This window comes from Lissotriton helveticus, chromosome 2_2, assembly GCF_964261635.1.
Source record: "Lissotriton helveticus chromosome 2_2, aLisHel1.1, whole genome shotgun sequence".
Lineage (NCBI taxonomy): Eukaryota > Metazoa > Chordata > Amphibia > Caudata > Salamandridae > Lissotriton > Lissotriton helveticus.
This window is the reverse complement of record NC_136060.1, coordinates 360567835-360582496: the sequence shown is the minus strand read 5'-3', so window position 1 is coordinate 360582496 and position 14662 is coordinate 360567835. Positions and strand designations below refer to the sequence as shown.

The window sequence follows — 14662 nt, the reverse complement described above, 5'->3', positions numbered from 1 at the left end:
GTAGTATCTAATTTTGTAAGAGGCTCAGCAAAAAGGATGGCTGCCCTAAATTAAAAATTTTCTACTTTGCCAAATACAAAAATAAACTGTTTAGTGGTTTATGTGAGACACAGTGGGTTGAAAGGAATACATCTGTTATTCATTTTGTTGATTTGTTCCCAGCTGTGGTGGACTCTCTGATTGAGATCTCAGACTGGCATGATCACGTCTCTATCAAGCCTGAGCAATTTCTTGCAGCTGTTCAGTCCCATAACTTCATTGTTGCTTTACACATCCTGACATGATTTTCTGGGCTACTGCTTCCTGTTTCAGCTGCACTCCAAAATCCTAATATAGATATTTTGAGTGCATTGGACAGATTGAAAAAGTCAAACAGGTGATTCAAGCTGAAGAAGCATTTAATGAATTTGTTGTGAAAGCCTAAACCACAGCAGGGGAACATCTGACCATGCCACACCTTACTGGCTGGCAGACACAACGGGACGATTACATGACTAGTGATCCTGAGGCTTACTATAGGATTTCAATATTTTTACCATTTATAGACAATGTATTGAATGAATTGTCAGAAAGATTCAGCCGCCATGTGAAAAAGGCGTGCACAATGCAGTATCTGGTACCAAGGACTGTCAACTAGGAGTCTTTTAAAAACGTGAAGGATGCTTTTAACATATACGAGGATGATTTACCTGGCACATGAGAGGATTTAAAAAATAAATAGGACACGGGTAATGACATGGCTGAAGGTACCTATTGAAGAAAGGCCAGGGAATATAATGAATACCTTAAGTCATGCTCACATTGATTTCTCTCCCAACATATACTGCCTGCTAAAATTATTTGCCACTTTGCCAATGACAACCACATCCCCGGAAAGGTGCTTCGGTTGTCTTCGCAGACTGAAAACCTATCTTCGGTCAACAATGGGACTTAAACGACTCTCTGGACTTGCAATGATAAACATTTCATGAGCACACTGTCCTCCTACAGAAGCAATTATTGATGAACTGGCAAAAAAAGGGTGGTCACCTTGAAATGGCATTGTGAAAATTGATTCTATTGTGTTCCTAAGTGTTTTGTAGGAAAATGTATTGAAGTGGACTTTAATAAAATTTTCATTACACTCAGTCCCTTTTTCATAGGACAATAGCAAATAAATGCATCAAATTAACAAAAATGTATGCTCTAATTGTTTTCCAATATCGAATGCAGAATTTGCCACTTCTTTTTCTCAACTTGGCCTGAGCATTACCAGCTCCTGATTGTCTGCAATTGCAGCCCCGCCCCATTGATTAACATAAGCTATGCCACTTCATTTGACATGTTAGCCTCCCCCCGAACTTAAGACGTAGTTGCGCCCTTGACTGGAGGTACAGCTGCTTCACCAGAGATTGCGGCCCGCACATGCTGCCAGTGAGCCAGGGGCCCTCCCCATTAAAAGCAAAAGCGCCTGACTAAACTCAGCCCCTCCAGGCTTTGAAACTCACAGCTAGGTATCGGACACTGGGGATAACTGGGTGCATGGTCTGGTAGGAGCATTTAACACTACCAGATTGCATTTCTTTGGATTGCTCTGCACCTGCACTCAATAGCAATTTTACTTTCCTTGTAGTGATAATGCGCCTGGAGATTCCTGGCTCCTGCTGAGGTTGGCAGTCATTGCTGCGTGACAACATTGGTTTTTAAATTTAGTTTCTATCTTATTTTACTCACTTTTACTTTGTCTTTGCTGCTTGAATTATATTTTAATTTTGCTAGTATCTTCTATCTGGAAGGTAAGATTTCCAGACAGGTATTGGACTGCTGGGCTTCTGCTCATGCTTTCTTTGGCCCTCTTGAGTTTTTGCAACATTTCCTACACCATAGCCACCCCCTTTGAAGGCGGACTACTTAATCCTGGCCTTGGCGCGGATGAGGTCTTGGCGCGCCAAAGGTGTGCCTAAGGGAAGCCCTTCTGCACCTTGTATGGTATCAGGGGCCAGGACCACTGTCATTTAGGTATCCAAAATAAGATGCTATACAGCTAGAGAAATCCTTCAGCTTGCTCCCATCTTACTTCTCATATAGCCTCAGGGTGGGGCAAGTGTGGTTTTACCTTGTTGGGCCAACTTACAGAGTCCCCCACTGGAGAAAAAAAACCTCTGCACTCATTTCAGTTGGCCCGCTGTTATTCCATGAATTGTCGATCGCTCCCCTAAACACAATGCCGAGATTTTTGATATTCTTACAGACCAAAAGCTGGATGGTCTATTTTTATCAGAAACCTGTCTTACTGAAAACTCTGCAGAATATATTCTTGCTGCTATCCTGCTTGGTTATTTGACAGTTAGGCAGATAGCAGGTCACAAAGGAGAGGTGGGATTTCAACCATTTTTAAACAAGCTATACGTTGTACTTCTTCAGAAATTGACTTTGTAGATTGTGAAGCAGCCTTCTTTACCCTGATAATGTTCAGCAACTGCACGCTGGCAGGGTTTTTAATCTACCATCCACCTGGATTGGCTTCCAATTTTATCTCCTCATTAGCAGATATCTTGCCTTTTTTTTTTGCTGCACTATACTAAACTGTTAGTGCTAGGGGACCTTAATTTACATATCAAAGAAGCTTTTTGCAACCTGGACTCCATTCTCATTAAGGATCTAGAAAAGAATGCAGTTTTTGCAGCGGGTCCACGCCCCAACACACATTTTAGATCACACATTGGACCCAGTCTTTTCCAACTCGGAGGTGATAGTAGAGGTTCCCATCCCTATAATCTGGTCTGATCATTAGATCATTCCTTTTCAGTTGCCCCTGAGTAGTGCCATACCTATCAGTACAGAAGGTATGCAAAGTAAAGTGTGAAAATGGGCTAAAGTCACCTTGAAGACCGGCACGTATGCCCTAGTGACCAATTGACCCATTCTAAGTATGGATATTAACTCGGCAAACAAGCGACTAAATGACAGGATAACCAGGGCCCTCGAGTGAATTCCACCTTTGGCACAGCATTCAGCTCTCAACCTTCAGCCGAATGGTTCAATGAGAAACTCTTGCTGCTTAAGAAGTCTTGCAAATGCTTTGAGATCCTGTGGCACAAATATTTTAGTTCTGATAAGAAAGCCAATACCCATGTGGCCTCTAAGGAATATCACAAGCAAATTCAAATTACGTCCAGTCAATTCTATGCTCAGAAGACGTAATCATCTCATAACTTTGACAGAGCTATTTTCAATTCTGAAAATACCTGTCGTTCCTAGAGCAGGTATCTGCACACATTGTTCCATCTGTAATGTAATCGACCGTTTTTTTCCAAATTAGTCTCCAAACTCTATGGCACTTTTCCTGAAACAGCTCAAGATACTCCATGTCTTAAGATCTGGTTTAATCCATCCGAGACAAGGCTTTCTAGCTTTAACACCCCTCCCTTAGATGAGCTATAGCCCCACTTCACTAGGGTAAAATATGGACCCCCCAGCTAACCCAGCTCCACCAATGGATCTTAGCTAACGGTATAGAGTCTATTTTGCCAGACTTGTGTAACTAGCTCAATATCTTGTTCACGTTGGGATAGTTACCTGCGAGATGGAAGTATGCTACTGTCATGCAACTGTATAGAATTTCATCCAATCGGCTCTCTGTTTTTCACTTTTCTTTCTCTTTTACTCTCACCTCCATGATCTATTTTTTCTACATTCTCTAGCTATCAGAGTTGCATTCAACACTCTAGCACTCAGTCACTTCCTTACCAGCTTAAGATGGTTGACACCATTCTTACTTTCCCTTGTCCCTCGTTCAACTCTATCCAGAGACCACATGACCATTTCTAACCAATCGTGCTTCACCACACAACAAAAAATCCCTTGTCTCTCTTTCATCTCTATCCAGGGACCACGTGATAATTTCTACCCAGTCTCGCTTCACCACACACCATAAAAACCCAGCTGGCTAAGGGCTCTCCCCTACCGCATATTGGCAGCCGGCATTTACTGTCTGCAACCCAGGAACACAGACCTAGGTAAGCGCTCTCTCCCCCCCAAATCCTACCACTACACTTGACATCCGGGCCACGCACGCGCAGGAGGCGGGTGCGCAGGAGGGGAGTCGACGTGCGGAGGGGAGTCGACGCGCAGGAGGCGGGTGCGCAGGAGTCGCCGGGGCTGAGATGTTACTGGAGCTTCCACAGTCACTTTAACAAAGAAGTGGATCAGCTATTCAACACACAGGAGTCTTCTTATCAGAAAGCCCTTCAGTCACATATCAAGAGTGCAGACAGCATTATGTCCCTCCCCCAGTCGAATCGCTCATCTTCCAGCTCACAAGAGAGCCTCAACCTTGAAAAAGTCTCTATGAGACAAAACACGTGTCGGCGGTGTGAGCTGGGAAGTTTTTTATGTCTATGAAAATAAAGAATTGGAAGTAAAATACCTGGTCTGGATCCATAATTTGGAGTCTGCTGCTAACATTTCAACATTTTTCATATCGATGAGTGGGAACTAATCCATAATATATGATTTTGTGATTAATAGATCAACGATATTAGTCCAGGACATTCTAGACTAATATATTTAACATAATAGGCTTTGAGTAGTGCTGCATTGACCTGTTTCTCTTTTCCTTGATATTGGCACGTTGTGCTGTTTGACACCCCGGGTGGTGGGTGTATATCAGGCCATAATAGCACCTCGTTGGATTACACTGACATAACGGTGTATAACATACTTCACGTAGAAGAGTTCTTGTTGAGATATGTACTAGAATTATGTGCGAACGGTTTCTCTTTCATTAGAGAAACACTACCACCAATCTTTTTTGTATACACTTGAAGATACCATTCTTCAGACCTGACCTCATTCTTTCCTTACAGCACAACCCGATATCTGGATTTAGGAGCAATCGGCTGAGGCCCACTCCCCCATTGGGCTACTCAAGCCATCGCGCCTTCCCCTTCCCATCACTGGATGAGTAAGCCCCCTTTTCCTTCACTCATAAATCTCCATTTCAGAGCGATTCCTTCAGGTCTGGCTGGTCACCATTCGTGCCCTTAGTTCCATATTTGTTACTATCCATGCGGGCGTTGCCAACTTGTATGTGCTTCTCTTTATAAGTGTTCATTCACGGCTTAACTTACGTAAGGGACGCACGTTCACTCTCCCAGTTCACAGCGGAATCACTCGCCTTTTCATATTTCTTAGGCACCATCACGCGGCCAAGCGCAGAATGTCTATGCATTTTCCTTCCTTCCATGTTTTTATTTCAACTCGCACGGCCTCCTTCAGACCTTGTCATTAAGGCAAATGTGTAATTGTACCATATTTATGAGGTGTTTCCAAACCTTGCTACTTGGAACAGACTAATCTGTATTTTACTCTTATGCTTGTACCTGAACCAGTGCTCTCTTTTAATTATTTGTATTTCCTATTTTCCCCTTTTCCTTTTCCTAATTGAACCTCAATTATTACAGGCAATTGCACACAGGAATGCTTATTCTAAATGTCCTCATGATGATACATTCATTGCATATATGGATCGAAACGCAGTCGACACCCGATATACCTTATACACTGCTCTAAATTGTCATTTAATGTGTAAAGGTGTTCTCTTTCAATTTGTTTGTTACATTGAAAATTGTGCGTTTAACAAACCTACAGCTTTGCCTGAGTCTTTTGTGTTCTTCATTGTTTGTCCGTCTTGGTTTAGTAGTATTCAGAAGTATCTTGTGATCTGGAGCACAGTGACGTCACCCAACAGCTGACGCAGGGGTTGTTTGCGAAATTGGTTTGACATATTATTGGAACTGGGGCTGATGTGTGGGATCCGATTGGGCCAGCAAGCACTCTTACCCATTCATATTCAGCAAGATGCCAAGGTTTGATGATAAACGTGAAGAGATGGCACCGGATCTCTTTGGGAAAAACACTGACACTACCCCGGTGGGACAACCGGGACAGAGCACTGTGGGACAGCGCTCTCTATTTTTGAAACTCGAACGCCTCAAAAAGCAAGAACTTTCGAGGTGGTGGGATGGTGTAATCCTACAGGAATATATTGATAACAAGAAAGTTCCGAGGGGGTTGCGCATTCTCATCTTCCCTACTTTTGAGGATCTAAGCAATGAGCTGCTCAAGGAGTGGGAGGCAAACTTGGAAGGTGTATCCCTTGTCATGATGCAAATCTTGATAAGGCATGCCATTGAAAAGGGGGCCAAATTGCTATCTGAGATAGAGGCTGTTGAAAAGGAACTAGAATCCTGTGAAAACACTGAATTAGTTGATAAAAATTGTGACATTCTGAAAAAAGTAATAGAGAGTAATCGGCATATCTGAAAGATGATAAATTGTGAAAGATTAAACGGGATGACAGAGATTATAAAGCGGGCCGCATTTATACTTTCGCAAAAAGATTTGATAATATTACTCTAACAGATGACAATAACAAGAAAAGAATGAGGGAAGAGAGTGAGGAGTTGAGGACAGCAAGTAGTACATCTCTCTCTTCCATTGACAGTATCTCCTCCAATGTTGCCTCAGGTGGACACCCTTTAGGGGAAGGTCCCTCCATATTCCAAAAAGAAATTACCAAATTGAGAATAAGTGGCAATCAGGCAAAGAAGAGGCAGCAACTAAAAAGACAAGGAGAGGAGGGGGCTAGGGGGCAAGGGGGCAGTCGGGGACTCGACCGAGGATCCACTAAGAAGGTCCGAAAGGGTGAAGAACAAGATGAAAGATCAGGGGAAGCAGTAGGGAGATTTGGTACAGGTGATGTTACCAGCACCTCTCCTGATTTAGAACTCAAAGTGGTCAATCAATCTAACAGAATGCTGGATGAGGATGAAAAGAATTTACTTTTTAAGGGATTGGGGTTTTGCCCCACCCAGGATGGGGATTTTTCTAATGTCCATGTTGATTTATTCAAGTTTGCAAGACAATTAAAATTAAAAGATTTCTTCAGTGACAAGGCTTCACGCACTGTATTTTCTGGGGGGCAAGTGGTACTGCTCCTATGTCTATAGCTGAAGAGAAAAATTTGCACTGTCTCACAACACTTAACGAGGATATTGAAGTATATTTGGACACTATACGTGTAGAACACAATATTTTTGAGAACATGTTGGCCGACAGTGGTTTACACCCCAAAACCAAATTCTAGCCCGGTGTGTACCATCGTAACATTGATACTTTTACAGAACGGGTGAGTGAGGGTCTTTACAAACTTGAGAGGGAGAACAGGGACCGTCGGAATCTGCAATATAATTTGTCCAAAGGGAAAAGGGAGGCCCTTAAGAGATTAAGAAATGACAAAAGCCTAATTATCAGGGAGGCGGATAAAGGCGGTAACGTCGTTGTAATGTACCTCTCGGACTATAAGAATGAGATCGAAAGGCAACTAGGGGACTCCGAATGTTATGAACGAGTATCAAGTAACCCTATAGGGCCTCTTATGGTTGCAATTCATTCTAAACTAATGGAGTGGAAAGACATGGGTTTCCTCAGCGATCTTGAATATCGGTACTTGAAGATTGCTAACCCTAAATCCCCCTGTATTTACATCCTCCCGAAAGTCCAAAAACATTGTAACTTTCCCCCAGGGCGACCTATTATATCTGGAATAGGTTCAGCAACGGAAAAGTTAGCCGAATTCATTGACCTCAAACTGAATAAACATGTCCAGGATTTACCATCGTTTATCCAGGACAGTAAGGACATCCTCACAAAACTGAAAGACTTCGAGTGGTCAGAAGAGCTATGGTTTGTCACACTGGATGTGACAAGCCTCTATATATAAGCATTCAACATGATCTCGGACTCAAATACACAAAATTTTACCTGGATAGGGAAGGAGCTGATCTCTTGTTACAGAACCAGATGGTTCTTGAGATGCCACAGTTGGTTTTGACTAATATCCCTGCTGCAAACATGAACCACATGTTTTGGTACTACTGTGCATTTTGATGTTAGCTGTGAGTTACTGCTTTTCACAAACATATCATGAGACCTGTTTTGTTTACTTGTGGAACTTCTGTCATGGTTGCTCCTGGTGCTTAACTTGAGGGTGCTTTCTTTAGATGTTGGGGAATCTGAAGTCTTTATGTACCCAGACGTTTTCATGCAACAACTAAAAAAGTTAACAGGTGAATAATGCTGCAGCAAAAGGAGGTTTGTTTGTCTAGTGACAGTTTTCACAAAAGATTATAAACCACGTTTTCTCAGAACTGTGTATTTTGAGGTTAGCTGTGTTATTGCTTTTCACAATCAGATCATGAGAACGGTTTTGTTTACTTGTGTTTGAAACTTCTGTCCTGGCGTCATCTTGAGGGTGCTGTGTTTAAATGATGTTGGGGCTGAATTTGTGTACTCAGGAGTTTTCATGCAAAAACAAATGTCACGATAACTGGTGAATAATGCTGCAGCAAGATGATTTTTTTCTGACAGTTTTTACAAAAGATCATGAACCACATGTTTTTATCAGAACTGTGTATTTTGAGGTTAGCTGTGACTTACTGCATTTGACACTGAAAAATCCTTCCCTTACTTGTGGAATTTCTGTGCATGGCACCTGTGCTAAAGAAGTAGAGGTCACCTGGTTTCTAGTAGTTTTCCTGGTTTCTAAGGACTGCTACCCTGCAAATGTCAAAAGAAGCTACTATCATGGTCCATCAACTGTGTTCTAAGGCTGTGGTTAATCATGTTACAGGTTACCCTGCCATTGCAACCTATACGTGTCCTTGTTAAACTTCTGCAGAGACAAGGTTTTCATGCTGAAACTGGTGTATAATGTCTTGTTTGATAAGGTACAGAAGGATTTTTCTAAAAATGCTTAATTGTGAGATGAGAGGGCCTACAAAAGAAATACATTTTACTCTTATGTTGACACGGATGCTTCAATAGTATGACTACCTGCTTGCCTACCCCCAAGCTTGCCTGGGTTTGGTAAAGTTTAATATTGCCTGTTTTATGTGGTGAACAAAAAACACAAGTCCCAAAAATGCAGTGTGTTGGCTAAATAAAACAAGCTGTGCACCCCATGATTGTAAGCCTTCCATCATAATGCTCAGCATTTTATTAAAACAGCAATCCTGTGGTGAGGTTTTTTTTTTAAAGCAAAGTGTGTCTGTGCAAATTAACGTTAATGCTCTCTGGATAGCTGACATGGTATATTGTGGTGTTATTTGGTGTGTGCTTGTATCAACTGGTCTTTTTCTCTCTGACTTTGAGCTGTGGCACAGTGGGAGTGGAGGAGTAGTAGCTGGGAACAATGCACAGGCTTAACCCCTTCCATGCTCATGACAAGCTCAGCTCGTCATGGCATATACCTCTCAGGTGCTCATGACGAGCTGAGCTCGTCATGACCGCACCCGTTTTCATTGCTGTCCAGCACAGCAGGGGAAACTCTCAAGCAGCGATGAGGTTAATATAGCTCCGACTTCAACCCAGTGTTTCTTCCAGGATGTCTCCCTTGATCTAAGTTGCATTTGATTGATTTGTGTTGCTATAGTGCATTCTGGGTTATAATACTGCATTACAATCAGGAATCACTATAAATCTGGACCAGTACATTCAAATTGGGTATTTTTGTGTGTATCTTTATAGATATTCAAAGTCCAACATCTTAGCAGTGTCAGTGCTTGAGTGACCCAAGAAATCTGTGTAGGAATACACTGAACAGGATCAGCCACTTCACAGCAGAACAGAGCCAGTGACACACCAGCAAACTGAGTACTAAACAGTTGGTCTTTGTCTGTGTACCTCAGGTATAGACACATTAGTATTGGCGAAAGGGCATCAATTAGTATTTCAGAAGGTCTGAACATATTAGTGGCTGGCTGACTTGTATGAAAAGAGATTTTCAACTATGCCAGATAGTTGTGAGGAATAAAAACAAGGAGTTCGGGAACATCATAGATTCATTTGGGTGCCAGCACCTGCTGGACTGCAGCTTCACTGTGACCGCATTATGGATAGACAAAACCATGCTTTATCCCCATTGGTCATACATGTAAAATGATATTGGGCATATTTGACTTTCTTTCCCTTCCCTGTCTCAGCAGAATAATGTTTAATACAGATGACAGTGAGCCCTGCACTTCAGCTTTGACTTCCAAAAAGGGAAAGTCTGCTGCTAGCCAAAGGAAATTTAGCAAGAAGAAATATGGGGCACGGTACTATCGAACTAAATTCAACCAGTCCCGGACAAAGGTAGTTCAATAAGGTTATATACTTTAAAGTGTGTGGACAGTAGCATATCTATTTCTTTGTATGTTACTTTTGCTATACCGTGCTGCAACCTAGGTTTGACTCGTATGTTTTAAGACTCAAACCACCACAATGCCAACAGATTTAATGTTTGTTTCCCTTTCATTATATGAAGAGTGTAGATTTTCTACTATGTACATCAGGTATTGGGAGACTAACATTTTAATAAAGGCTCTCATACATTGTCTGTTCCTGGGCATTTCAGTTTCTCTTTCTGCACAGTTTCATTTTCAGTCAGTCATAGATGCTACACTATGATGACTGGACTGCTCAATTTTATGTCAGTTGAAGGGAGGTCCTGGTATGCTCAATTCATTGCTTGGTTATGTTATGTTATGAGGCATTTGTTAACCGCACTGTCACCATAAGTTTCCTGGCGCTGATAGGATCCTAAGATTGAACAGAGGGAATTTAGTGGAGGTGGGAGAAAAGCAATGTTTTTAGGGATTTCCTGAAAGAGAGGAGGGAACAGGAGGTCTTAAGTGAGAGTGGGAGGGAGTTCCACAGCTTAGGGGCCAGATAAGAGAAACTGCGACCACCAGATCTGGTAAGTTTAAAGCGGGGAACGACTAGGAGCTGGAGGTGGGTGGACCTCAGGGTACGAGAGGGACAATAAGGAGTAATTAGAGAGTTGAGGAAGGCAGGGGAGGGACCGGTGAGAGCCTTGAATACCAGGCAGTGGACCTTAAAGGCTATTCTTTCACTGACTGGAAGCCAGTGGAGTTGATGTAATAGGGGTTTGGCCGACTGCCATCTAGGGATTTTGAAAGCAAGCCTAGCAGCCTGGTTCGGTACGATCTGTAGCCTGGACAGCTGGGATTTGGGAAGGCCGTGGTATATTAAATTAGAAAAGTCCAGCCGGGACATTACCAAGGCTATTAAGACTTGTAACAAGGCTTCGGGAGTCAGGAGGTGGGCAACTTTCCGTATCCTGTATAGCTGGAACATACAGGAGGATGTTACTGCACTCACCTGGGCCTTGAGAGTGAGCCCAGAGTCAATAATGACCCCGAGGCTCTTTACGTAGCCAGCAGGAGAGGGAGGTGTACCGAGCTCAATGGGCCAGTACTGAGGGCCCCAATAAGGGGCACTTCTCCCAGGGAGGAGGAGCTCAGTCTTGCCCGGATTGAGCTTTAGTTGATTTTGGTTCATCCAGTGCTGGATGTGTGTCATGGCCGTCTGAAAGTTGGTGACAGCGTCAGGGGAGGTGAGGGGGAAAATAATTTGCAAATCATCCGCGTAGTTAAACACGGTGACGTCCCACCTACCTAAAGAATGAAGGAGGGGTTGAAGATACAAATTAAAAAGAAGGGGGGACAGGGAAGATCCCTGAGGGACCCCGCAAGATGACGGAACGCTGGTAGCGCTAAAAGGACCCAAGCTAACTGCCTGAGACCTCTCCTCTAAGAAGGATTTAATCCAGGACAAAGCAGCCCCCCAGACTCCGGCGGACTCGACACGGTGGATTAAGATGTTATGGTCCACCGTGTCGAATGCCGCCGATAAGTCAAGTAGGACTAAAGCCTGGGGTAATCCTCTGTCAGCGTTGCTTCTGAGGTTGTCCAACACGGCAAGAATCACAGCCTCGGTGGAGTGGGCTGGTCTAAAACCGGCCTGGGTTAATGCCAGGAAGTTGGACTCCTCGATGAATTGCGAGAGGCAGGTCGTGACATGAGCCTCCAAGATTTTAGACAGGAAGGGCAAGAGGGAGATGGGCCGATAGTTAGCGAGGACCGCTGGGTCAGCGCCAGGTTTCTTTAACAGGGGCACCAGTACGGCCTCCTTAAATGACCTGGGGACTATGCCAGAGTTGAGGGAGGAATTAAGTAAAGGAAGAATGCAATGTGGAAGGGTGTGACAGATATCGCGGAGACAAGAAGGGGGGCAGCAGTCCTTGGGGGATCCAGATTTCACGCGGATAGACAGCCTGGCAAGCGATTCCGGGTCGAGTGTAGGAAACCGGGACAGGAAGGAGGTATTTGGCTTGGTGTCCTTTCCTAAACAGTGTCTAGTCAGTGCTCAACAAATGTCATCATGCATAATAGACTTTTTGTGTTGTACTGCAGCAGCCAGCATAAGGCGTGGTCAGTAGGTGCTTGTGAGCAGCCTAGCCACTCTATGCACTAGTGCTTTAATTTAAAATTCTTATAGGTTAAAACTCGTAGGGGACATTCATAATTTTGGAAATTCTTTTTACCTGCAGGGATCATTGTTCCTGTTAAGACCAATCAGTATTCCTTACACTGCTTCATTTCCAAGAAGAAAGTCTCCTGTGAGCATCAAGGAGAGTTTGATCTGAAACGCCATATTAGGGGTGAAGTTCATACATCTCTTCAAGGCACAACGATTAAAATGAAGCCCATCTCTGGCTACATGTCAAAAAAGAGTTCCGGCGAAGTCTCCCTTGCCAGAGAGGTGAAAATAAAATTTACAGGATTTTTGGCAGAGCATAATGTACCCTTTGCTGCTGCTGATCATTTGCGCAATCTCATAATGACATGTTTCCCAGACTCTAAAATCATGCAGGGTTATGCTTGTGCGAGAACAAAAGCAACCTGTGTATTAAATGATGCAATTGCACCAGAGTAGTTGACTCACTTAGTTGCTGACATGACATCCTCAGCTTTTAGTCTGTGTATTGATAGTAGCAATGATCAAGGTATTGAAATTAACCCCATAACTGTACGTATTTTTGATACGAAGCAGGGTTTGGTATGCTGCACATTTCTTGACATGTGTTCAAGCAAGGAAAGTACAGCTAAAGGTATATTTACTACAGTATCTAATGGTATGACAAAGCATTCCATTCCTTGGGAACATTTTATTGGCTTGGGTGTGGATAGTGCCTCAGTGAATGTGGGAAGGAATAACTCTGTTAGAACTAGAGTAATCACTTTGAATTATAATGTGGATTTCAAGGCCTGTCCGTGCCACATGGCTCACAATGCTGCATCCAATGCTGCTTCTGCCTTCGGCTCTACTTGTGGTTTGACTACTCTTCAAAATGTAAGAATTGTGCATGCTGAATTCTGCCAATTTGTTGATTCTGATTACCGCTGGATGGTGAAATTCATTTCTGTGAGGTGGTTGGGAATGTCTACATGTTTGGATAGACTGATTCTTCAGTTTGCTGCTCTGCGTTTGTAATTCCTATCAACACCAGACAGTGACAGAACTAGCAAGGTCAGGTTAAGGAGACTTGTTCACAGTTTTGAGAACCGTATGACTGAGGTCTACTGTCTATTTCTTCAGGCTGCGTTACCTGCTTTTATTAATTTCAACTTTTTGCTTCAAAGGGAAAACCCAGTCATGCACCTCTTGTATGATGCCATGATCAAATTAATTGTTGTGCTCTTGAGTAGAGTGTTTCATGTAGATGTCATTCAGTCATTAAAGGGGAGCCCAGATGCCAGTTTGCCTATTTTAACATCAGAGGAATGCCAGATCCCAGATATAAGTCTGTATGTTGGCATCACTGTGTGGGGAAAGTTGAAAAACATGCTAGAAAGTGGGGACACTGAGCCAGGAACCCAGAAAGCTTTCTATGAAGCAGTATGCAGCTTTCACCAGAATGGTGTAAGTTATGTTTTAAAAGTCCTTCCAGTTAATGACAATGTGCTTAAGCATGCACAGTTTTTTAACTTTTTCGAGAAACACAAACACAGTTTTGATAGTGTGCCACTACGCCTTGAGTCTTCACACCCGTCCTTTTACAAATCTCGCCGTTATACCGAATGAACATCCTTTATGCACGGTATGGCTTTTAGTTTAACTATCACTTCGGATCTTACTTCAATGCGCCGCCCACATTACCGGTTCCTTAATAGCACAGGAACCTAGACACAGATGTATATTGCCTTGTCAAGTTCCCCCACTTACTCCTGGTTCCCAACACACCCAATCCATCGATCGTCAGCACAACACTTATTCTTGATTTTTTGAATTACACTCCCCACTAATAACCAGCGTACGCCACGTACACCCCGTTGTGCGTTATTTACTGTAATTAGGTTCACCATTCACTCAAGTCACCTTGAAATATGCAAATATTACTATGTACATGTACATAACTTAAATATATGTATACATTCTCTCTTCCTCCCTTCCCTAGTCATTAGAGGCTTATAATGTTAAAGGCAATTACTAAATGTCCTGATGATGGTCCCCATGATTAAGTAGTGGGACCGAAACGCCGTCGACCTGTTGTGCACCTTATACAAAAACTTGATTTATATGTTATGTATATGTAATGGTGCTTACCTGATATTTCTGTACACTCTAAATTTTACAGAAATTGCTGCTTTTGCCTTGAAAAGCCCTGTGTTTGTCTTCTGTCAACCTTCTGTACTGATCTGATTGTGTCTGGGTACAGGCTTGTGCCCCACACTGGTGATTTGTTGAAGGTATTCCTTCTGTATAAAACTTTCAA

General features: G+C 42.9%; 1 pseudogene; it reads left to right on the top strand.

The window, feature by feature from the left end:
* Positions 1 to 13971, top strand: part of LOC144821664 (uncharacterized) — a 35023-nt pseudogene extending 21052 nt beyond the window's left edge.
* Positions 13972 to 14662: the final 691 nt, after the last annotated feature.